Source organism: Stenella coeruleoalba, assembly GCF_951394435.1.
Source record: "Stenella coeruleoalba genome assembly, chromosome: X".
Lineage (NCBI taxonomy): Eukaryota > Metazoa > Chordata > Mammalia > Artiodactyla > Delphinidae > Stenella > Stenella coeruleoalba.
Window position 1 is genome coordinate 30,844,140 of NC_137152.1, and position 25,744 is coordinate 30,869,883.

At 47.0% G+C, this 25,744-nt stretch overlaps 1 long non-coding RNA gene across 1 annotated transcript in view; it reads left to right on the top strand.

The window, feature by feature from the left end:
- LOC307180130 overlaps positions 1-25,744 on the top strand; it is a 59,394-nt gene that overhangs the window by 27,309 nt on the left and 6,341 nt on the right. Inside the window, exons 5-6 of the long non-coding RNA XR_013825686.1 lie at positions 3,249-3,448; positions 7,048-7,217. This is a non-coding gene — a long non-coding RNA (uncharacterized lncRNA). The remainder of the gene's footprint in view (positions 1-3,248; positions 3,449-7,047; positions 7,218-25,744) is intronic.

Sequence of the window (25,744 nt, forward strand, 5' to 3'; positions counted from 1 at the left end):
CTTGCTGACTAAAGATCTTGGGACTTGTCAGTCTCCATAATCATGTGAGCCAATTCCTTAAAATAAATCTCTGTCTCTCTACACACACACACACACACACACACACACACACTATTGGTTCTGTTTCTCAGGAGAACCCTAATACAGACAGGGAGGCAGTGTGACAGAAAACAAAGACCCAGAGAGCCCCGTATTCAAATTCTGGTTCCATTACTAGCTAGGTGTGAAGTTCTTAACCTTCTGAATCTCACTTTCTTCATTTGTAAAGTGGGGCTCATCATACTTCCTTTTCCAAGATTTTTGACAAGACTAAAGGAGATAATGTTTGTAGAACACCTGACACAGTGCCTGGCACACAGTTGAATGCTCAGTAACTGACAACAGTGACAAAGATAATGATTGTTATTATGGTAACGATGATGAGTCTAGATCCCTAGTGGATGAATACGAGAAGGGGAAGACACATCCTGAAACTTTTAAGATAATGTTTCTTGGCTGGGATTTTTCTCAAAAGCCATGAGTAGGAGAGCCATGTCTGACCTTCTGTCCTTGTCATTATTATGCATCATGATCCACATATAGAGGTGATGGGAGGTGTGGAAGCCAGTCTCCAAGGTGGGCCCAGTGAGCCACGCCTAGTATTCCTGTCCTTGTGCAATCCCCTCCTACACTGAATCAGGGTGGATCCACTCTGAATCTACTGTGACCTGTAGACTCCTGCAGGTGTGCTGGCATGTGACTTTTGAGGTTGGTTATAAAAGATATTGCAACTTTCTTTCTTTAAAGAATTCTTTTATATTGAGATATATTTGACATATAACATTGTATAAGTTTAAGGTGCACCACATGTTGGCTTTATACGTTTATATATTGTAATATGATTGTCATCACAGCATTAGCTAACACTTCTATAACATCCCATAATTATCATTTCTTTTTTTTAATGGAACAATTAAGATCTAGTCTCTTAGCAACTTTGAAATTTATAATACAGTATTGTTGTCTATAATCACTAAGCTGGGCATTGCAGCTTTTGCCTTGCTCTCTTTTTTTTTTTTGTGATACGTAGGCCTCTCACTGCTGTGGCCTCTCCCGTTGTGGAGCACAGGCTCCGGACGCGCAGGCTCAGCGGCCATGAATCACCGGCCCAGCCGCCCCGCGGCACGTGGGATCTTCCCGGACCGGGGCACGAACCCATATCCCCTGCATCGGCAGGCGGACTCTCAACCACCGCGCCACCAGGGAAGCCCTGCCTTGCTCTCTTGTGTAGCTTGCTCTGGGGGACGCTAGGCGCCACGTTGTAAGGACATTCAAGAAGCATTGTGGAGAGATCCACATGGTGAGAAACCAACTAGCCAGCACCACCTTGCCAGCCATGTGAGTGTGCTATCATGGAAGTGTATCTTCCAGGCCCTGACTTCATGGCTTTTAACCGAAGCCCCAGACATCATGGAGCAGAGACAAGCTGTCCCCACTGTGACTTTTCTGAATTCCTGACCCACAGCAATTAAGAGATGTAATAAATTGTCAGAAATTGTCTTCATATGACATTCTCCCTGTGTCTTCACACGCATTCCCCTTTCTCTGTGTGTCTGTGTCCAAATTTCCCTCTTCTTATAAGGACACCAGTCCTATAGGATTAGGGCCCCACCCTTATGACCTCTTTAACCTTGATTATCTCCCTAAAGTCCCTATCTCTAAAAACAGTCGCACTGGGGGTTAAGATTTCAACCTACGAATTTGTGTGTGGGGGGGACACAATTCAGTCCATAACAAAGAGCCTCAGTATAGATAGCTTGTTTTAAATCTATACTGTAGAAGAGGTGGGTTTCCATTTGAAATACACTAATGAAGGATGCGCACCTCTGGGATGGTTAGTTAACATTCGAAAAACCTGAATCGGAAATCCACAGTCCAAAGACACCTACTACACATCCGCTATCTAAATCTGTACCAGAGGGTTCACTGATTAGCATTTTTAAATGTTAGAAAAAAGTTTATATTGACAAAATAAGTGGTTTTCAAGACATGGGGCTTGGCTACGCTACTATAAATAAAGTAGATAACCAATAAGGACCTACTACAGAGTACAGGGAACTGTCCTCAATATTTTGTAATAACCTCTAAGGGAAAAGAATCTGAAAAAGAATATATATATATATATATATATATTCACTGTGCTGTACACCTAAAACTAACATGGCATTGTAAATCAACTGTACTTCAAAAAAAAAAAAGACATGGGGATTGGCAAGAAATATTGTACTAGTACCTCTGTTGCTGCCTGAATGGGGTCTGTGAATGTGAGGAACCCAGAGGGGAAATACCCTGGGGTGTGGCATCCCAGGCCACAGACTTCGTTTACTTCTGTGGCCTGCCACCTAACAGAGGACATTGTGCCTGTTCTAACCGGAGGGTTAGTCGAATCCTGCCACTTAAATATTGTCACTTCTCTATCCAGCGTAGCTTTTAGCCAGATTGCGTAACTGGTTTTTGTGCTTGCTTGTAATAAACGTTTTTATGTGTGATTTCTGTTAACAGAACACCTGGTAACAAGGTTGTGCGAGATGGGACCAATAGCCTTTGATCCGCACTAGACCGCAGTTCTTGACTTGAGGTTCAAGGATAGAATTCACAGGGTTTGTGAATTCGATGGGGGAAAAACGGCATCTCCATTTTCACTAGCCTCTAACTACAGCTTAGCATTTCCTTCAATTACTTACATAGGCAACAAGTCTCAGTAGTATTAGCAGATATCTTAAAATATCACATATGCTCATCAACACTGTGAAATGACGGTAGTCATTAGATCTGCCACGGATCTTGTTACTTAACGATTTACTAAAGTAGCCCATACGTACGTATCTATAACACAAATTTGTTTGAATAATTTGATAAAGATTTCAACCTCCTCGGTTTCCTTTGTAATCCGATGTATTTATTTATGGTTAAGGACCTCTGTTCTGGAGGCTTGTGACGTTCACCAGATAGTCCCCATATACCATATACACTCAAGGCCAGGCTTGTCATTAAGACAGCGGTGATGGGAAACTCATGTTTCCAATTGTCTCTTGATAATTTCAATTTGGGGGCTGACTTCGGCTCAGATCTGATTAGATTATGGCTGTTTCTGCCACATGACGTGGCTGACAAAGAGCTCATAGTAGAAGAAACATCTGCTCGGCCTCCATCTTGTTCAAGCGTGCTTGTATTATTAGTATTATTTTTAACACATGGTTTCTTCGCAGGAATCTTTTTAAGCCCTATGGCTCATTTGGGAGTTAAGCTAAAACTAGGTCATATGATCAGTAAATCCACATCACTAGGCACCTGTAAGCCGCAGTGCGTCACAATATGCTGACAGTGGAGGACGGAGTGGGCCTCCTGCCCTTCTCCTGAAGCCGCGTGCGTGCCACCCGTGACTGCGGTTCACAGTCCTACTGGCCAGGTAAGGGCATCCTTAAGTGGCGATCTGCACAGTAAACATAGAGACTAGTCACATTGATTTTAATCTAGAAATAAAAAGAAATTAATCTCCACTAGTATTTACATTATGACTTTATGTAGATTTTTTTATCCTAAAAACATAAGAGAGAAATGAAAGCTGTTGGTGCACCCCAGTGGAGTGTCAAAGACCACGACTCTGCAGCATTAAGCCTCTGGTATTAGCATTTTGGGGGCGGTCACATGACACCAGAAATTCATCTGGCATTTACCAAAGCCCCTAAGTCGTAGTTATCCATACATTCGTTTTGTTCATTGACCCATTCATTCAACAAGTATTTATTAGGCACGATTCCATGCCAGACTCTGCTAGGTGCTCAGATTCAAAGATGAAATCATCTATATTTTCCACCCTCCCTTGGCCACAGTGCCAGGAGAGATGGGCAGTGACCAGTCCTGGGATCCTGGGAGAAAGGTACCTAAGTAAGTGGGTAGGGGGCACAGGGACCAGGTAGGAGTGCTGCTGGCCTGTCTGGACTCAGTCTGGAAGGGACCCCTGGTCTGGAGAGAGGAGGTGTGGGATGGGGAAGCTGGAGAGGGTCTGCCAGACTCCCAGAAGGAGCTTACAGTGGGTGTCGGGCAGTTGTTCATCATGGCGGGTGGGCGCATCATGACAGGCAGCAGGGCGGGACCAAAGCCTGGTCCACAGGGTCTTGTCTCCTTTGGAGGACTCTTGGTTGTATCATGGAGCAATGGGATGGATTGTTCTGGTGCCTTTTTTTTTAGGTCATAGGCAGAGGACTTGTTATTTATTTCAACCTCTTGAGATATCTTCCTATCCTGATTAGTCCTACATTTTATGCCACGAAAGTTGCAGAATGGGACTGCATTACCTAATGTGAATCACTAAAGGTGGCCAGTTCCACCGAAGGGAAATGTGTTAGGTTGTGACCGACCTAGGTTCTTGGACTCTTTAAATCAATAGAAATTGTTAAGAGGCCATAGGAGGAATTCAGGCGAGGCTTTAATGGGACTCGTGCTGCAGCACGAGGGAGCGAAAACAAGTAACAGGTGTCCTTGCTGGCTCCCTGATTGGGGAGATGAGCTGGTTCCTTACATGGGGTGGGGTAGGGGCGCGTCCAGGGGTCGGGCCAGAGGGATGGCCTGGGAGGTCTGCCCACCCCCTTGGCGGTGCTGTGCTCAGGGATCACGCACAGTCCCCTGCTTTTGCTCCTGACACCTCAGAAGTGGCACTTGGGTTTTTGCTCTTTTTGTATCTTGTTGTTCCTAATTTGCCCCAACTGGGCATGCGTGCAGTTACTTTTAGCCCCTTATAGGTTTTTTTTTGTATTCTGTTGCTCGAAGGTCCAGGTGCCAGCACTGCAGCAAAGGGTCCTAGGTCCCAGCCTGTCTCAAGGTGACAGACACTTACCTGTGCTGCAGCTCTGGGGTGGGGCTGGGGTGAGAACACAAACCACTCGCTCTCCATTTTGGTGTCATTTTGACTTTAAACAAACCGCTGAGAGAAAGACTACACAGTGAAAAAAATCCCTGGCCATAAACATATCATGCTATGCTCCGAGGTAACGGCAAAATACTTCCCTATAAAAAATGAAAAAGGAATCTGTGTCATCTAATTATACCCCAGCAAGCAAGTTCTTGTTCAATAAAACAATGAACATTGCCAATCACCAGTTTCCCTTCTACACATGAGAGCACCTGGACCCAGACATTTGGAATTTCACATCGGGGAGACTCTGAGATCGTCTGATGATGGAGAGTTTGAACTTCGATGATTCTTCTTCCTTTTTAGTATGATAAAATTGGCCTAGATATTTCTGCCTTCCCAAATATGCATGGGGATGTGGCTGTCGGTGGAGGGAGGCAGAGGCGGGAGCCAGGACCTTTCATCTTTGTATGGAAAATTGGAATTCAGCTCAGGCTGTAGTCACTGAGCTTTATTACCACCTTTCTGGCTGCCTCTGCTTTAAGAAGGTTGCTGCAACCCAAACTCTTTCTCAATTTACTAGATTTGCACTGTGTCCGGACGCCTCAAGTCCCTCTTCCTGGCTTATCAAGAGGCTTCTGAGCAGCTCCTATCTGGGCTGGTCGCTTCTTATGCTTGGGGCTCAGCCGTCACCCTGGGGTTGCCTCCTTCATCATGGAAATTCCCTCTGCCTCTATCTTGGGTGGCATCCCCAGTTCCCTGGATTCCACGTGTTCCCCTTTCTTGATGTTTTCCAGCATTTTGGTGGACCATCTCCTCCAGCTGCTTTCTGAGAAAGGATGCACAGGCAGCAACTTTATGAGACCTTGCATGTCAGAGAAGTTTTCTTTCTATGCTCACACTTAACCGATCGTTTGGCTGGATATAGAATTCTAAATTGGATTACTTTCCCTTAGAATTTTGAAAGGCATTTTTCTATTTTCTCCCAGATTCCAGACTTGCTATTAAGAAGTCCAAAGCCAGGAATGTTCCCAATCCTTTGTATGTAGTATATATCTTCTCTTTCGAAGCTTTAAGGGTCTTTGTCTCCAATGTTCTAAAAATTCATGATGATATGTATTTATGTGAGTCTGTTTTCATCCATTGTGTTAGATACTTCTGTGGTCCTTTCCATCTGTAAGATTGTGTCCCTTAGGGATGGGAAATTTTCTTGAATTATTTCTTTGATGCTTCCTTCCCCTCTGTCTCTCTGTTCTCTCTTTCTAAAACTCCTTTTTTTTTTTTGCGGTACGCGGGCCTCTCACTGTTGTGGCCTCTCCCGTTGCGGAGCAACAGGCTCCGGACGCGCAGGCTCGGCGGCCATGGCTCACGGGCCCAGCCGCTCCGCGGCATGTGGGATCCTCCCGGACTGGGGCACGAACCCGCGTTCCCTGCATCGGCAGGCGGACTCTCAACCACTGCGCCACCAGGGAAGCCCTCTAAAACTCCTTTTATTTAGACTTTTAGAGTAATCATTTAAAAACTGTTTTTCTGTTTCTCATCTCCTTTTCTTTTCTCTATTTTCTGGAAAACGTTCTAGACTTTACATTCCAATCCTTCTACTATTTTCTTCATTTCTGCTGTCATATTTTAATTTTCCAGTAGCCCGATTTTTACTCTCTAAAAGTTTCTTTGTATTCCCTGAATGCTTCTTTTTAATGCTATTAAAATAATGTCTCTTCTGGGACATTATTGATAGGTAGGTGTGTGTGTGTGCGCGCGCGCGTGCGCGCGCATGTGTGAAATTTACATTGCTCAGCATAGTTTGTTTCCTTCAGCTTGCTTCATCTGTTTTGGTCTTGGTCATTCATGTTAGAGGTTTCCCTTAGACGTCTGGTGATCACAGTTATGTGTGCACATCTACAGCAGGGCACTAAAAAGCTGCTGGAAACCTCTGTGTGTGGGGATGTGGCTTGCCAACTGCAGACTTCACTCTAGAGCAGCAGTTTTCTAAGTGTGGTCCTCAGACCAGCAGCAGCAGCACCTGGGAACTTCTAAGAAATGTACATTCTTAGGCCCCACTCCAGATTTATTGGATTTGAAACCCTGGCAGTCTGTGTTTTAAGAAACCCTCCAGGGGATTCTTATGCAGGCTAAAGTTTTTTTTTGATGCACAGGCTCAGCGGCCATGGCTCACGGGCTCAGCCGCTCCGCGGCACGTGGGATCTTCCCGGACCGGGGCACGAACCCGTGTCCCCTGCATCGGCAGGCGGACTCTCAACCACTGCGCCACCAGGGAAGCCCCCGCAGGCTAAAGTTTGAGAACCACCACTCTATGCTGATCTAGGTAAGACTTTTAATTGGCAAATCTCTGATGTCGGTATTCGATCTCTTTCCTAGAGGGTCCAAGCCTGAATATCAAGTTTCTGGGAGTTGAATGAGCAGGGAAGCTTGGCTGGGGGTACAATGTTCATTAAAAAAAAAACTTATATCTAATCTCCCTGTTTTCAACTATGCTTTATACCTCTATCCAAAAGTAGAGATATTTTTAATTTTTTTAATTTTAATATTTTTATTTTTTTAATTTTTATTTTTAATTGAAATATAATTGGTTTACAGTGTTGTGTTAGTTTCAGGTGTACAGCAAAGTGATTCAGTTTTATATACATTCTGATTCTTTTCCATTATACGTTATCACAAGATATTGAATATAGTTCCCTGTGCTATACAGTAGGTCCTCGTTGTTTATCTATTTTATATACAGTAGCGTGTATCTGTTAATCCGAAACTCCTAATTTATCCCCCGCCCCACCCTTTCCCCTTTGTTAACCATAAGTTTGTTTTCTATGCAAAGACCCTTTTTAAAACCCTCTCCAGGTACTAAATAAAAGTCCAGTCTTCTGTCTGAGATGGGGGATGAGGGAGTGAAGGGACAGTCACTTAGGTTCACAGCACAGGGAAAGGCATCCGAACATCTGACTGCTTCTTCAATGGGCTTTCAGTTGATCCTCCTGTTCTTAGTACCACTTTCACCTCCTCTTCCAGAAGTACCTGGCATTGCCACTTCTGAGTCTTTGGAGCGGGGAGAGGTTCTGCGACGCCATCCATTCAGGCCGCTTCTCAGCTTTCCCCACAGCCAGTTTGAGACTCAGCTCTCTCAGCCCTGCTATAAGTTAGTCACCAAACAACCTTCTGCTTTCCAGCTTCCAAAACTCTTGGCTCTTTTCTCCTTTCTCGTTCTCTTTATACTTGCAGGTGAATGCCTTTTGAAAATCCCATTACTATCATCTTCATGAAGTTTTGGCCTGGAGCAGAGGGATGGACGCATGTGTTCAATCCTCAATCTTTAACCAGACATATCATTTTTCTCTAAAAGTGTTCCCTTTGGGGACGAGGAACTAGAAACCATCAATGAGAGAACAGAGTTTCCAGAATTGCTCCCTGCTGCAGCTACTGTAATCCGTGTCAGGGCTGGGGGTGTCCGGCTGTGTTTTGGCCTGTCTGGGCCCCCTGAGTGAAAGCGAAAGGGGATCCAAGGCCTACTGTCATTCTGGCAGAGTCCCCATCTGAAAATATGGCTTCCACCCCTTGCGTAGGAGCCAACCGTGGCTCCCCACTGTCTATGGTGTTTATCCCTCAAGGGGGGTGTTTTAACTGGGCTTCATTCAACTCGCCCGGCGCACCTCTCTGCTCTCCCCTTCCTTCCCTGACTACAGACACTGGCGTTCCTGCCCGCTGCCTGTCCCCTCACACCCAGAAGGACCTCTCTCTGCCCTTGGCCTGTGCAGACCCTGTCATCCCTCCAAGTCCAGCTGAGGTGTCCCCACTCCCTTTAGGCAGCCTGCTTCAGCTTCTTTCTGACCTCACACACTTGTCATCAGCGTCGTACAAGTTAGCCCTACAGTGTCAGCTCCAAAAGGACACTCTGCCTCATCTTCTGGGCCTCCCACAGGGCCCAGCGTCATGCTGGGGACACTGGATATTAAACATATATATATTTGATGGATTGGTAAGGACTCACTATCTTTCCTTATGGTTTTTCTCTGTACAGTCTTGCCCCACAAGTCTTAAGAAAAAGTAAGAGACTTTGCTTTAGTTGATTAATGGTCTGTTTGGGGTTTTTTTTGGCTGTGCCATGCGCCTTGTGGGCTCTTAGTTCCCTGACCAGGGATCGAACCTGGGCCCTCGGCCCTGAAAGCACGGAGTCCTAACCACTGGACCACCAGGCAATTCCCCTGTTTTGTTTTGTTTTTTATTAAAGTGTAGTTGATTTACAATATCATGCTAGTTTCAGGTGTACAGCAAAGTGATTCGGTTTTATATATATATATACACACACACATATGTATATATTCTTTTTCAGATTCTTTTCGCTTATAGGTTATTACAAAATATTGAGCACAGTTCCCTGTATACAGTAGGTCCTTGTTGGTTATCTATTTTGTATATAGTAGTGTGTATATGTTAATCCCGTATACATTCTGTTTTTTGTGACAGATTTTCTACCTGACAGTTTTTTTTTAATATGTAAAAAATACATTGCACAAACTGTATTTTAACAATTTTTTCAGAAATCAAAATGAATCCACCAATAGTCCTAACCATCCTAACGCATTAAACAGTTCTCAGTTTTCCACATTCCCTTTCAGTCTCCTCCTAATCCAGTTTTTAAAAAAATTGAGATGAAATGCACATAACATAAAATTAACCATTTTAAAGTGAACAATTCAATGGTGTTTAGTACATTCACAGTGTTGTACAACCAATCACCTCTATCTATATCTAGTTCTAAAACATTGTCATCGTCCCTAAATAAAACCCTGTACTGATTAAGCAGTTATTCCCTATGCCCTCCTCCTCCCAGCCTCTGGCAGTCACCAATCTACCTAATGCACTTTAAAAAAAGTTAATTTTTTTTTTTTTTTTTTTTTGCGGTACATGGGCCTCTCACTGTTGTGGCCTCTCCCGTTGCGGAGCACAGGCTCCGGACGCGCAGGCTCAGCGGCCATGGCTCACGAGCCCAGCCGCTCCGCGGCATGTGGGATCTTCCCGGACCGGGGCACGAACCCGTGTCCCCTGCATCGGCAGGCGGACTCTCAACCACCGCGCCACCCGGGAAGCCCAGTTTTTTTATTGTAAAATATACATAACATAAAATTTACCATCTTAACCATTTTTAAGTGTCCTGTTCAGTGGTATTACGTACTTTTACAATGTCGTGCCACCATCACCGCCATCCATCTCCAGAACTTTTTCATCATCCCAAACAGAAACTCCGTATCTATTAAACAACAACTCCCCATTCCCTCCTCCCCGCGGCCCCTGAAGCCACCATTCTACTGTCTGTCTCTTTGAATCTGACTATTCCAGGGGCTTCGTATAACTGGAATCGTACAGTATTTATCCTTTTGCGACTGGCTAATTTCACTTAGCATAACGTCTTCAAGCTTCATCCGTGTTGTAGCAGGTCTCCACATTTCATTCCTTTTTAAGGTCAAAGAGGAATTTTTGATCATTTTGTTTATCCATTCATCCGTCGATGGACACTTGGGTTGTTTCCACCTTTGGGCTACTGTGAATAACGCTGCTGTGGACATTGACGTACAAGTGTCTGTTTGAGTCCCTGCTCCTAATGCACTTTGAACATAGTTATGACAGTACCTCAGGCACAGTTTGGAGTTCTACTATTTCGTTTAATGTTATGTCGCGCCTGCCTTTCCCATGTTGCCACATGGTCTTTATAATCATCTTTCTGAATAGCTGCGTTATAGCCTGTCTCAGTAACTAGATTTTCACAAAGAAATGCAGTGCCAGTTTAGACAAGTTCTCACAAGCCTTTGCACCCCGCATCCTTTGAAGGTTGGGAGCAGGATGCATTTGGAAAACTCTTGGGAGAAGTAGTTTGAGCCTGTAGCGCAGACACCCCTGGCCTCGCCTCCTTTGACCTTTCATCCCCAGCCCCATCAAAGCTTCAGGAAACAAAAAGAGACAACCATGTCCCGCAAACAGATAACAACAAGCTGAAAGACAGAGAGAGGAGTTTCTCTGAAGTTCTATACTGAAAACGGGAGGGGGATAAAGGAGGCGAGAGGAAGCTTGGAGCAAAGCAGAAGTGCATTCCGGGGAGTTTGCATTCAGCCTCAGAGCGCAGCTGTGCGCGAGCCAGCACCGGGTGCCGGGTCCCCGCTACCTCCGCCTCCACCCACATCCTTCGCGCGCATCCATTGGTAACCCCCACAATGCGCCTGCCGGAACACTGCTGCCCCATGCTTGCCTTGGCTCGTGTCAAACGCTATAAACAACACTCACGCGCCTTCAGAGCAGGGAGCAGCAGGGGCAGAAAACCGCTTTCGAGGACCCAGGGAACCGCTGCTGACAGCCCTGGGTGCCGGGTAGGGAAAGAAAATGTTTTGTTTGGCTTTGTGTTGTTCACAGAGCCTCCTTTCCCAGCCCTGTTCACCTTACCAGCATCACTTGAAGCCACAAAGCAGCTTAATTATCCTTCCTTTTAAAACTTTGAACTAGGCAGGTTGGATTCCTTGTGTTAGAATCCTTTCCCTCCTTTAAGAGCTGAAAGGCGCTTCCCTGCTCAGCCTGGTTTTAAAACCCTCACACCAAGCATGGAAAATTCTATAAATACCAAATGCAAACCTGGAGTTTAACCTTTAATTATTCTAGCCTCCAGCTTAACCTCCCGATTCCACAATTTTCTTTCTGTATACACGTTTCCTTTAAACTCTGTCCAGAGCTTGACCAACGTGAATAAAAAAATCTCCTTGGGAAGATGTTCAGAGTTGCCGGAAAATGAATAGGAATCGTAAAGTGGGTGTGATCTTCAGAGGACCGCTCATCTGACAGCCTGTTTTTCTGCATTGATGCCGGAGGTTTGCACCGCTTTGATTGTCTGAAATCACAGCAATACCCCCCACAACAGGTCAAGCCTATATATTGGCTTGGCCCCATTTTCTCTTAGGCGGTCATGCCTTTGTTCTGAGGACCTCTCTTCTGGTCATCTACTGCTGCATAATGAATCACACCAAAATCAGTGGCTCGAAACAACAGCAACTCATTTATTTTGCTGACAAATCTGTAGTCTGGACGTGGCCAGTGGGGACAGAATGGCCTCTGGGGTGGCTCAAAGGGTAGGGGGTGACTCAATGGCTGGGGGCTGGAATCACCCAAAGCCTCCCTCGATCGCACATCTAGTGTCGATGCTGACTGCTGCCGGGACCTCAGCTGGGATTGTTGGCTGTGGACTCTCCACGTGGCCTCTCCCTGTGGCTTCTTGGCTTCTTCACAGCATGGTGGCTGGGTTCTAAGAGTGAGTGTCCTGGGGGAACAAGGTAGAAGGGCATGGTATTTTTAGGACCTAGTCTCGGAAGTCACGTAGCTTCACTTCTGCTGTATTCTGTTGGTTGAGGCGGTCATGAAGGCCTGATCAGGTTCAAGGCAAGAGGGTGTAGACACCACCATCGGAAGTATTGTCATTGGAGTGTCACTGTCACATTTGAAGAAGAGCCTGTGGGATGGGAGATAGTGTGGTGGCCATATTCGTCTGCTTGGGCTTCCATAACAAAATACCACAGACTGGGTAGCTTAAACAACAGACATTTCTTTCCTCACAGTCCCAGAGGCTGGAAGTTCAAGATCGAGGTGTTGGTAGGGTTGGTTTCTCCTGAGGCCTCACTCCTTGGCTTGCAGACAGGCACCCTCTCTGTGGTTTTCCCTCTGTGCGTGCAAGTCCCTGGTGTCTCTTCCTCTTCTTATAAGGACACCAATCCTAATGGGTTAGGGCCCCACCCTTATGACCTCACTTAACCTTACTTGTCTCTTTAGAGGCCCCATCTCTAAATACAGTCATATTGGGAGTTAGGGCTTTAACATACGGATTCGTTGGGGGGGGGGGGGCGGGGCGGGGACACAGTTCAGTCCCTCTTTGGAAAATACAGTCTGCCATAGGCCCTTAGCTATTTTCCTCTCTGAGTCTCTCAAGCTGAAATCATTCTTCTTGAGTGATAAGGGGGTCAACAGGACAGTGTCGAGCTTGACCTGCTGGTGAGATTTGGAAGGTGCTGTCCCATAAAGGTCTTTCCCTCCGTGAGCCCAGTCCATCTGCCAAGCCTGGGGCACAGAAATGTTTGAGGACAAGCAGTGTACTCCTCACTTCTAAAGGAGCTGTGCAGAAGAGCCATGGCGGACCCCGTGACAGCTCAAATCTTGTGGTGGTTTTGTGTCGTGTCACCTCAGCTAAGCTGGAGCCTTTTCCAGAATTCCCTTCCTTTTATGATTCCACATTAGAGGTGATCAGAAGAGAAATTTGCACAACATTTGGAAGGTGGCAGAGAAGCAGCTGCTACTCGTCTCTGGCCATCATGGTTAGATGCAATAAAAGACAGGAGGCGCCGGAAGGGGCCGTTTTGTCCTTGCTCTGCAGGCCTTGCTGAGCCACAGCCATGCCAGGCCTGCCACCAGACGTAGAGACACATCTTCTGTGGGCTGTTCCCCCAACTCCCCCTCGTGGCCCTGCTCTGGTAGCTGCTCGCGCCTGGCTGCAGGAGGGCTGGCTAGTGACTCTCCTTGGACCCTCCAGCCTCGCCTTTGGACCCTTCCTTTCCCAGACTCTCCCACAGTGGGGTCAGCTCTTGTTCCATTATGAAGCCCTTCCTCCATAATCCTCATCGTGGTCTGCGTCCCTGCTCCAGCCCCAACTGGTGTAACCTCCTCGTCCTTTCTGTCCCAGTCTCTTCATAGTAATGCCCGGGCATGGGTGGCCTCCCATGAATTTGATGAAAATCCTTCAGAACAGAGACCTCAGGGTCAAACAGTACCCTCCCCTCCACCCATAACCCATGCAATGCCCTATGTTCACAGCAGCCCAGAGAGAAACCCGGGGACTCATGCACCCAGCTCCCTAAATAGGTTCTACACTCAAAGGAATATAAAATGGGGTCCTCACCTCCGTAAGGCCTGGCCCACATCCTTGAGACGGGATGCACCCATGCGGAAGTCTAAGCGACAGTACTTGAAGACAGAATGGGGTCAGCATCGTAGGGAAGATAGAAACGATGCAGGGACTTCCCTGGTGGTCCAGTGGTTAGGACTCTGCGCTTCCACTGCAGGGGGTGCGGGTTTGATCCCGGGTGGGGGAACTATGATCCTGCAAGTTGTGCGGCACAGCCAAAACAAAAAGAAAAAGAAAAAGAAACGATGCAGCTCAAAAGAGTTCAAGGGAGGAAGATATTTATTTTCTGGAGTGGAGGGAGTGGTCAGCATTATTTGACACTTTCTGGTTTAATCAGAGTTGGGCATGAAGTCAGGCTGCCCGGTGTCTGTGCCCAGAGTGAGATTCTGGTTGGGAGTGGGGTGTGTCTCCTTGTCTCCATGCCCTGAATGGTGGTGTTGGAGTCGGGACGGGGCAGCAGAGCTGGGCCCTTTCAGGACTTCTTGAAGCTGGGAGGAGTCTTTGGGCCCAAAGCAGGGCCCCCCTGCCCTGGGCACCCTCTCTGCTGAACAGCGCGTCAGCTCCCCGCTCTGGAAGGTTCTCCTTGGGCCCGGCACTGAGGTGCGTCCTCACTTTCCGCGTGACATCAATTTCTCCCCCAGGCTTTAGAAACAGGGTGAACACAGCCAAACACTGGAGGGCCCATGGGTTCTGCACACTGCACTTCGAGGGGACAGGTCTTTCCCATGTTCACAATGGCACCCTAATAATCCCTCAACATTAAAAACAATGAACTCGCCCAAAAGGTTAATAAATCAGTCTGATAGGCTGGACTCACTTTCAAGCGACTTTCAAGTGGTCTTGACCCGAGTAGTGAAACATTTCTTGCACATTTGGAGTATATTTATTTACTTACAAATCACATTCATGTGCTAACGTTTTCTGCTAAGAGCATAAGGCCATATATATGTGTGCGAGGCCCATTCTTAAGAATAGAAGTCGAAAATCTGCATCTCAAATGATCTTCTGAAGTCTGAAACTTTTAAAACGTACTCTTTGTCAAATCTGGTTCAGATCACGGTGTTTCCTCCTAATCGGGCTGGCAGAGCTCTGGAACCCGGAGCTGACCAGTTCCTTCCTAGCTGGTGGTTGCTTTCATAGTATTATCTGCAAGCCATGGTTTCTTTAGAGGAGGCATTTCAAGCCCCTTGCCCATTTTGTGATGATTAGTTTAGTTAGAGCAAGATCATATAATTTGCAAATCACTCGACATGGCACTCGTAACAGGCCGTTTACTGAGGTGAAAGATCACGCGAGGCGGATGCCAGCCAAGTTCCAGGACTGTCCCTCTTCCCTTGGCATTCCTTGCCTGTCACACTGCATGCCGAGCAGTGACATTCAGCCTGAGTGAGGCCATGTGGTCAATCTACATGTTGCGTATCGGTCATTGTAACAGTCAACTCTTCCTGCGATGATGCTACGAAACAAACACTCCGAAACTCGGTGGCTCACGACGATAGGCATTTATGGTTTTTTGGCGCTCCTGGTCCTGCGGGGTCTTAATGGATCTTGGCTGGGCTGGGCGACTTCAGGCTGCAGGTTGGCCAGGCTTGGTTCCAGCTTGCAGGTTTTGTGCAGGTCTGGAGCCCAGGCTGATGTGATTGTAGCCACCTGGGACCTGTTCTTCTCTTAGTGACGGCAGAAGCTCAAGAGGGCAAATCACACACCACACAACACGTTTACAGCCCTGTTCACAAGCCACGTCCACTAATACTCCTTTGGTCAAGTGCAATGTCACTGGCATGGGGGGAGTATATTCCCCCCCACAGTGGGAAGCACTGCAAAGTGACATGGCAAATGATATAAACAGAAATTCTAAAGTTCTAGTATCTTCTTCCTATCTGTGTTAGTTTGCTTGGGCTGCCGTGACGAGGTACCATAGACAGGGTGGTTTAAACAACAGAAATATATTGTCTCACCTATGTGTATCTCTGTCCAAATTTCCCCACTTTATAAGGGCACTAGTCATATTTTTTAGGGCCCACCCTAAAGATCTCACTTTAACTTTATTACCCCTTTAAAGATCCTATCTCCAAATAAGGTTGCATTCTGAGGTCCTGGAGGTTAGGACTTCAACATATGAGTTTTGGGGAGGGGGACAGAATTCAACCCATGAACACTACCCCTCAAAGAATTGTCTTGTGTGCCACTTAGGGTGTGTGTGCCCCCACTTTGGAGACTTTCTGGCGTAGAGAAAGTTCTCTTGCACCTGGCCATGACTGATGCCTCCTGGCCCAGTGTTGAGCAGGAAACAAAGGCTCCAGACTTCCAGACCCCGCCGCAGCCCCACGACCGTCAGGAGAAGCCCTGACCTCTTTGACACCATACCCAAGCCTTAGGTTAAGTTCATCAACACATCTCTTCCAAGGGGGAGGGGGAGTGGCGAAGGGATGGATTGGGAGTTTGGGATTAGCAGATGCGAAGTATTATATATAGAATGGATAAACAATAGTGTCTTACTGTAGAGCACAGGGAACTGTATTCGTATCCTGTGATAAACCATAATGGAAAAGAATAAGAAAAAGAACGTGTATCTATATGAATAACTGAATCACTTTGCTGTACAGTAGAAATTAACACAACATTTTAAATCAACTGTACCTCAATAAAATTTTTAAAAGTTCATCAATGCATCTCACACCCACTTTGCCGGAGAGGGAAAAAAATCTATCCCGTTGGCTATAAGGTGTCACGGAGGCAAAACCTGTGTGTCAGTCTTACCGTCTGTGAAATGAGTACTTCGCGTCCCTTGAATGGGGTGTCATGACGTTTATTTATTTTATTGATTTATATTTTGGCTGCGTTGGGTCTTCATTGCTGCACGCGGGCTTTCTCTAGTTGCGGTGAGCGGGGGCTGCTCTTTGTTGCGGTGCGCGGGCTTCTCATTGCTGTGGCTTCTCTTGTTGCGGAGCACGGGCTCTAGGCGCACGGGCTTCAGTAGTTGTGGTACGCAAGGTCAGTAGCTGTGGCTTGTGGGCTCTAGAGCACAGGCTCAGTAGTTGTGGCGCACAGGCTTAGTTTCTCCGCGGCATGTGGGATCTTCCCGGACCAGGGCTCGAACCCGTGACTCCTGCATTGGCAGGCAGATGCTTAACCACTGTGCCACCACGGAAGTCCCTCGTGATGTTTAATGTTTGCCAGAAAAGCCCTAGAGGAAAGGGCAGAATGAATCGCACTGATGATTCTATAGCACCATCCTACTTTTCTTACGCTCAGGAAGGGGTCTGGGACAAAGGATTGAACTCACATAAGTCTGCGTTCCAGTGAAAGGGTTGGAATGGACCGGCATGTATGCACGCAGTAAATATCTTTAACACTTTACAGGAGCTGGCAAGGAGGCAATTCTCTTAGCAGACTGCCCCAGGACGCTGGTCTGATTCATTCCTGAGTGACGTGGCCCACACGTGCTCCCTGTTACAGCAGAAACAAGTGTCCTTTCTGCCCCGTCAGCGTTTTCCGTCCTGGCATAAATTAGGTACACTCTCGCCATTTCATTAAGAAATTATATCTCTGATGTGACACATTGGGTTTCCAGAGGTGGACAGAAAAGCCTGCCTGTGGCTGCGGACAACGACTTGCCCTAAATACAATGACCGCTCCCGTGACACCTCTCCTTTAGGGACAGGAGGAAACGGCACAAGCAGCCCCACTAGACACGCCACCGCAGACTACGAGACTGTTGCCGAATGAGCAACAGCTTCCTTTCTTCCTCCCCATCCCCACGCCTGGTGTTGGAATATTCCAGACATCTGGAATTATGACTGGTTAAATGCAGTCAAACACAGATTTCTTTTTGTGGAACTATTCTGATCTAAGACCCAGGAGGGCAGGGATATTGGGTGATTGCCATCCATGCAATAAACATATTATGGAAGTTTATAAACTTGGCCTATCTCTTGGCTGCTTTAGGCTTCTGGTGTGTCTGGGATGGCTTTGATTTTGAAATCACTTAGACGTTAGGCAGACTTGCCCTCTCCGAGCGTTTGCAGTACAATCTGATAAACACATCTGTGGCAAGTCCTGTTTGGGGTAGTTTGGGGCAGACCAAAGGATAGAGTACTTTTTACGAAATAAATACATACATAGAAAAGCATGTTTGTGACTCAAGCGGGGTTGGGAAGAATGGAAAATATCACAAGATATTCCGTGCACATGATATCTAATCTCTCTTTTCGACAGAAAAAATTCAAATGAGCCTCTGCCCTTAAAACTCTGATTATCAGAAACTTCGTCTTAATCAGAGCTTGCCATAAACTCTGTGCTCAGCTGACTTGTGTATTTAACGTGCTTGATATTCTCTGCTGTTCCAATTATCCAAATTTTTTCTAAAACTCAATTTCCCAGGGCCTCGTGGTGTTCAGCTAATCAAGCTTTAACTTTTTACAAAAGTGTTTATCTCGAGCTCTCTGCATACACACTGCGTATATAGACACACAGGCACCAGATCCAGGAAGATGTCAGGGTGCTTTATAGGTGGCGGAGTGCACAGCCGCGGTGCGGTATTTGCTGATGCAGGGGCAGCTCTGGTCCTGCTCGTGTCAGTGCCCTGTGTGAACCTTTCCCTGCCTCTTCCCGGTGCCACCCACGCTCCCTGGGACCCTCATCCCAAGCAGAAGTACTAGGAAGGCAGAGGGTGTGTTCCGTGGACAGATATTTTGCTGCTCCCGCTCCCCTCTGCCTCCTCCTCAGTGGCTCAGAAAGATTAGCCTTCAGGAATGCGGTTAGCACACACCGCACTCATAACTCAAGCCCGTAGATCACAGCACACAATCACAGGAAATGCCGCCTGTCAGAACGACGTGCACGCTCACGCGTCAGTCCACACACACACACACACACACACACACGGCGCCCCCAGACCCACGCTGCCACGCATGCCCCCACCTGGCTCCACCCGCATCCCCAGCATGTGCCCTGCATATACTTGGGCCCAGCAGCTGGGGGAGAGGATCCACTTCTTTTTTTCAATCTCTGTGGCCGCTTCTCTTCCCATTCTACGTTTGGTCCACAAGGGTCAAGAATCTTTGAGAAGGTCGATCTTGGCCCCATTCCAAGCACCAGAAGGGATGGGGCCAGAGATTGTGTTATTTCAGTTGTGGGAGGGGAGGCCTGCGATGGCCCGCCTGGGACCGGCACGACTGCATCCCGCAGCCTGGCCCGCGGGGCCAAATGTCCGCTCAGCATCTTCTGCACATGCCCACCAAGTCGCACTGCCCTTTGAACCAAGCTCTTTTTTGCCACTGGAATGTTCTTTCCCCCTTTCTCTGCCTATTGAAATCTTCCCCTTTCCTCAATGCCTCGTTGCGAGCCCCACCTCCCCTGAAGAGGCCAGCTGGAAATGATCTCTCTCATTTCAACTCTTAAAGGCTTTATTTTCTATAGCACTCATTGGTCCCAAAGTAAACACTGCCATTGGGCGTTTGGGGTTTTTTTTTTGTGCATGTGAGAGCAGGGACTTTGTTTTGTGCTTCTCTGCCTCCCGATGCAGCCTAAATATGATGACTTGCACATAATAGGCACTCAACAAATGTTTGTGGACGATGATAAGACCAACAGCGACCATTAATTGAGCATGTACTGTGGGCCAGGCACTTACCTAGATGATTCTATTTAGTCTTTTGGGTTTTGATTAAATACATTTTACATATGCAAAACTTTAATACGTTCTCTTTATAAAAAATTAAAATTTAATACATGGAGTAAGAAGTGAAAGCCTTTCCCATCTCACTCTCTACCCCCCTTTATCCCACCCTCTTATCTTGTGAGAGATAATCACCCTTACTACTTTATTCTGTCTGGCTTTTGTCTGATATTTATATATATGTGTAAGATACACATGTACACAGTTTCAAATATGTATTCACGGAATTATACCAGATGTACAGCAACTCACAGTTTAAATGTCACAAAATCTTAATAGGAGAAGTATTAGTTTTATTTTAAAAGCTTTTTAAAAAAATTTCTTTTCTTTTTTTTTTTGTCTGTGTTGGGTCTTCGTTGCTGCGCGCGGGCTTTCTCTAGTTGCAGCGAGAGGGGGCTACTCTTCGTTGCGGTGCGCGGGCTTCTCAGTGCGGTGCCTTCTCGTTGCGGAGCACAGGCTCTAGGTGCGTGGGCTTCAGTAGTTGTAGCACACAGGCTCAGTAGTTGTGGCGCACAGGCTTAGTTGCCCTACGGCATGTGGGATCTTTCCGGACCAGGGCTCGAACCCGTGTCCTCTGCATTGGCAGGCGGATTCATAACCACTGCGCCACCAGGGAAGTCCTTGGTTTTATGTTAGATTTGAGAACAATTGAGGCTCAGGGAGTTGAATGAAATTTTCCAAGGTCACACAGATAGAAAGTGGAAGAGCTGGAATTTGGTTTTTTTTTTTTTTTTTTTTGGTGGTACGCGGGCCTCTCACTGTTGTGGCCTCTCCCGTTGCGGAGCGCAGGCTCCGGACGCGCTAGGCCCAGCGGCCATGGCTCACGGGCGTAGCCACTCCACAGCATGTGGGATCTTCCCGAACTGGGGCACGAACCCGTGTTCCCTGCATCGGCAGGCAGACTCTCAACCACTGCGCCACCAGGGAAGCCCGAAGAGCTGGAATTTGAAACTGGCCTCTACTCTTTCAATCTGAATCATTGTGGGGTTTCAGCGTTGCCATCTGTGTCAGACACCTGGGGGGCTTGTTAAATGTATAGATTTCCACCTGGCCCTCAGCCCTGGATTCTGCATAGGTTCAGGATGAGGCTCTGGATTCTGTAGTGCAACACTCACCCCCAGGTGATTCTGATGTATAAACACGCTCCTTTGAAGGCATCCACGGTGGTGGTCTCCTGCCTTATAGCATCATGTACTCCAGCTAGACAGCCAGGGGCGGTAGAGCGGTGGTGTAGCCCTCCCGAGCCAGGCTACCTAGGTTCAAATCCTGGCTCTGCTACTTCCAACTGTTAACTTGGGCAAATTAATGAACCTTTCTGAGCCTCAGTGTCCTCATCTGTAAAATGGGGATGGCCAATAATCACGCCTCACTACTGTGGTTGGTGTGAGGATTAAATGAAGGTAACAGACATAAAGCGCTTAGAACAGCACCTGGCAGAGTAACGTCTGTACAGGTTGCCGCTGTTGTCAGAACTCAACTCTTCTGGAAGCTTGCTGGGGAGCCCCTTAGGTCTCAGGCTACTGTTTGACAGCAGGAGTACGTGTGTGGTTCTCAGATTGGGTCTGTTCTGAGGGCACCTGCACAGACATTCTGCTCGGATGTGCCTAGAAGGATCCACTTGAGTTGAGGCCGTTCCCTGTCCATCTGTTCTAATGACAGGCAGCTGGAAGGACTTCTGAAGAATCCTGCCCCCTCAGGAGGCTTTTTCTTGTTTCTACCTTACCTCTCTCCTGCTTCTGTTTGAGAGGGCAGCCCTTTGTGGCTGCTGGTGGTGTCTAGCCAGATGCCCTGCATTGATCCCAGCTGAGCAGCTCACAGCCTTCTCTGTTGGAGCAGCCCTCCACCCTACGGGAGCAGCCTCACCCAGAGCTGATGGCTGGGGGCTTACGTGCCCTCCTGCCCCCCATGGAGGTGGCCTGCGGTCGGTGACTGACTTGATATGGGAGCTATAAAGGCCCACCCCCTGTGTCACGTATGGGAATGAATGACTCTGTGGTGCTGCCCCGCCTCCTTTTCCCCTGCCCCTACCCGCCTCCCTCCAGGGGATCAGGCTGAGGCTAGGCTTTGGCCAAACCTCCATCTTTGCTTGGCTTCTTTCCCTGCCCTATTCTCCTTCCCTCCCACCATTACCTGTGTCTCCTGAGAGCCCTTCCATCAATAATTCACTTGCACAAGAATCCACGTCTGGGGCTCTCCTTCTGGAGAACCTGACCTAAGCCACTGCTAGTCACCATGGGCCGCAGCAATAAGCCTCGAGATGTACGGAGAGTGTTCCAAGCCACTCCCGGGCCTCTCTGTCCCCTACTTAAATAATTAGTTCCCTCCTACGGCCTGTTTTCCATCCTCTAATCAGAAGTTGGCATGGGGGGCTGCTGGGGGAGTATGATAAAGGAAAGAAGGAACCGTGGTGCGGTGTGAAGCTGAGAAACGCAGTTACCTGGGACTCAGGGACAGTGGGAAAGTCCCACTCAAAACCCAGTGTCAGGGGCTTCCCTGGTGGCGCAGTGCTTGGGAGTCCGCCTGCCGGTGCGGGGGGGTCCCGCGTGCCGCGGAGCGGCTGGGCCCGTGAGCCATGGCCGCTGGGCCTGCGCGTCCGGAGCCTGTGCTCCGCGGCAGGAGAGGCCACAACAGTGAGAGGCCCGCGTACCAAAAAAAAAAAAAAAAAAAAAAAACAAAAACCCAGTGTCAGGACCACCCGCTGGAGGCACTCGGTTGCCTCTCCTTTCTGCGCATGTACACTGTGAGGTCACGAGCCCTGGATGCCGGCAAAATAACATGAGTTAGTGGCTCTTGCTGCAGATACATTAAGCTTAGTATAGTGAAGGCTAGATATTTGGGAAATACAGAAGTGTTTTAAACCTGTTTATGTCATTGTATTGTGGGTTTGGAGGGGCAGGAAGGCTCTGGAAGTTCACATAGGCCACTGACGTGGACCTGCCCTGGGCTGTTACAGAAACAAAATGACCACCTGGAATGGCCGTCCTGCCCGCTGCCTTTCGGTCAAGCACTTTCTTGACAAGTATCTGTTGACATCAGAGCCTTTGTGTTTCTCTGTGCAGTGCAGTTCCCTGAATACTGTCTTTCCAGAAACTGTTTGGTAGGCAGGTGATACTGCTGTAATGTTGTTCATTTGGTTTTTAACTCCCTTCCTTAGTTGTCTGAATGAAGCCATGTGATATGTGGCCGGTTCCTTCCCTTCAGAGGTCTGGGCTGGAGAAGGCCTGGAAAGGGGATGTCAGATACCCACTAAGGACGCTTTGATTCTCTGTCAAAATGAGTTCTGATTTTAATACAACATATGATAACACTAATTAGGGCAAAATGTAAAGAAACACAAACACCTACAGGCAAATCTAGCAACTTTCTACGTAAATTTTAACACACAAATAAATGCTTATCTCCTAATTTTTCTTCTTTGGCTTCAAGAAGAAACTTTCATTTACTCCCAACTATGTTTTACTAGATTTTGAAAGATGTCAGGCCTGGGTAAATCTTCCCAGCTCCCTCATAACTGGATGTATCCATGTGGATGGTCCAATATTTACTCAACTATCCAACTCTATATAAATATATATATTAAAAAATTGTTTTAGTTTAAAATTTTATTTTATCGAATTATAGTTGATTTACAATGTTGTGTTAATTTCTGCTGTGCAGCAAAGTGATTCGGTTTTATATATACATATCACATTCTTTTCCATAAATATATATATATTTAAAATAAATTTTCTTTTTTAGAGCAGTTCTAGGTTTACAGGAAAACTGGGCAGATGGTATCGAGTTCCCATGTACAAGCCCCAGTTTCCCCTATTATTAACATCTTGCGTTAGAATATTGGTTCAATATTGATGACTCCATATGGATCCACTATTACTGACCAATGTCCATAGTTTATATTGGGGTTTACTCTTTGCTGTATACATTCTGTGGACTGTGACAATGCCTAATGTCATGCATCCGCCATTACAGTATCATACAGAATAGCTTCACCCCCTAAACGTCCTCTGTGCCCCATCTATTCATCCCTCCCTCTCCCTCAACCCCTGGCAACCACTGATCTTTTGACCGTCTCCATAGTTTTGTCTTTTCCAGAATGTCAGGTAGTTGGACTCATCCAGCAGGTAGCCTTTTCAGACGGGCTTCTGTCACTTGGTAATCAGCATTTCCGCTTCCTCCACGTCTTCTCATGGCTTGCTAGCTCATCTCTCTTTAGCGCTGAATCATATTCCATCGTCTGGATGTACATGCTGCTTCTTCTGCACTAGACACTGATGGGAGAGCTAAAGAGATCCAAGAGGGGCTAAGCATCAGTTTTACCTTCGGGCAACTTCTAGTTTAGTTGGGGCCAGAAGACACACACCCGTGCAAAGTCGGCTCGTGATATTAAACAGTAAGTCAGACATGCTGAAAGACACATATGGAACGAATAACTGTTCCAGCAGTTCGGGGAAGGAAGAGTTCGTGGAAGGTTCCACAGAAGAAATGCGATGGGAGGAGGGTGGGGAGAGACAGAGAGGATTTGAGGAAGGCTTTGTGTGTCTCAGCTTTTAACCCTGTGTCCTCTGACCCAGGCTGTAGACAGAGAAGAGAGAGAAGGGAAATGACATGCCCACGGTCTCCCTGTCCAGCCCATGTCCAGCCTCCCTGGCTCAGGACCATCCCCGCCTGGGGAGTCTCTCTGGCCATTAGCTCGCAGGTGGCTGAAGCCAGTCCCTCTCTCAACACGTGCAAAACTGCAACAAGGAAACTGGTGTCTTTCTTAAATTCCATCTCCAGGCAGCAAAGCCTCTCAAATCTTGAGCTAAACTTTTGTGTGTGTATGGAGTATAAAGTTTACTTTAGAAGAGATCCTTCTTTATACTGTTTTATGCGTGTGCATGTCATGAGCTAGGTTTTCGGATACCAGGAAATTTTTCTTTTTTTAATCGAAGTATAGCTGAGTTACAATATTAGTTTAGTTTAGTTTCAGGTGTACAGCAAAGTGATTCAGTGATACACACACACACACACACACACACACACACACACACACTCGTTTTTCAGATTCTTTTCCCTTATAGATTATAAGATACTATAGTTCCCTGTGCTATACAGTAGGTCCTTGTTGTTTATCTATTTTACATTTAATACTGTGTATCTGTTAATCCCCAACCCCTCATTTATCCCTCCCTCTCCCAGGAAATTTTTATTCTAGTCTTCATATTTTTTCTGCATTAAAAAAAATGAGTGCTTTACGAATTTGCGCGCCGTCCTTGTGCAGGGCCCGCGCTAATCTTCTCTGTATGGTTCCAATTGTAGTGTATGCGCTGCTGAAGCGAGCACTATCCTCTTTCTTTGTTGTGGTAAAATATACGTAACATAAAATTTACCATCTTAACCTTGTGGAAGAGTCCAGATCAGTGGCATTAAAGACATGCGCATTTTGGGGCAGCCATCACCACCATCCAGCTCCAGAACATTTTTATCTTCCCAAACTGAAACTCTGCACCCGTTAAACATTGACTCCTTCTTTCCTCCTGGCAGCCACCATCCTACTTTCTGTCTCTAAGAATCTGACCACACGAGGGACCTCATATAAGTGGAATCATACATTTGTCCTTTTGTGCCTGGCTACTGTTTTCCACAGTGGCTACGCCATTTTACATTCCGGCCAGCAGTGCACAAGGGATCCAGTTTCTCCATTTCCTCGTCAACACTTGTTATTCTCTGTTTTTTCTGGGTTTTGAAAATAGCCACCCTGATGGGTGTGAAGTAGTCTCTTCTCGTGGTTTTGATTTCTTTAGCTAAACTTCTATTTGTCGGGGAAAGAGTTGAGAGTAATGATTCCTGTACAGGATGTTAACTGTGCGCGGACTCAACTTTGCCTGTCAGAGGCCAGCCTTCCCACCTCTGGCAGGTCACCTGCGTCCTCTGAGGCCTGTCGTATAAAGTACGCATGAAGTGTCAAAATCCCTTCCCCGAGGATTATTGATGCCATCAGTTCATATGTAAAAAGTTCTTCTAGATATTTCAGTGCGTGCATTTTATCTTTCGTTAATTCATTTTCTAAATGGCAAGCAAGTGCAAATACAGGTGGCCCAGAGACTGGGGTGGGGAGGCCTGGGTCATCCCCGCATAAGAGCACTGGGCGCCGGATGTGTGGGAGGAGCCCAGAATTGGGAGCCATCCTTCTTGTTTCCCTTTCTCCCACCTCTGTTAGCAAGATTTTTGTTTTTGCTTTTGCAACACATTC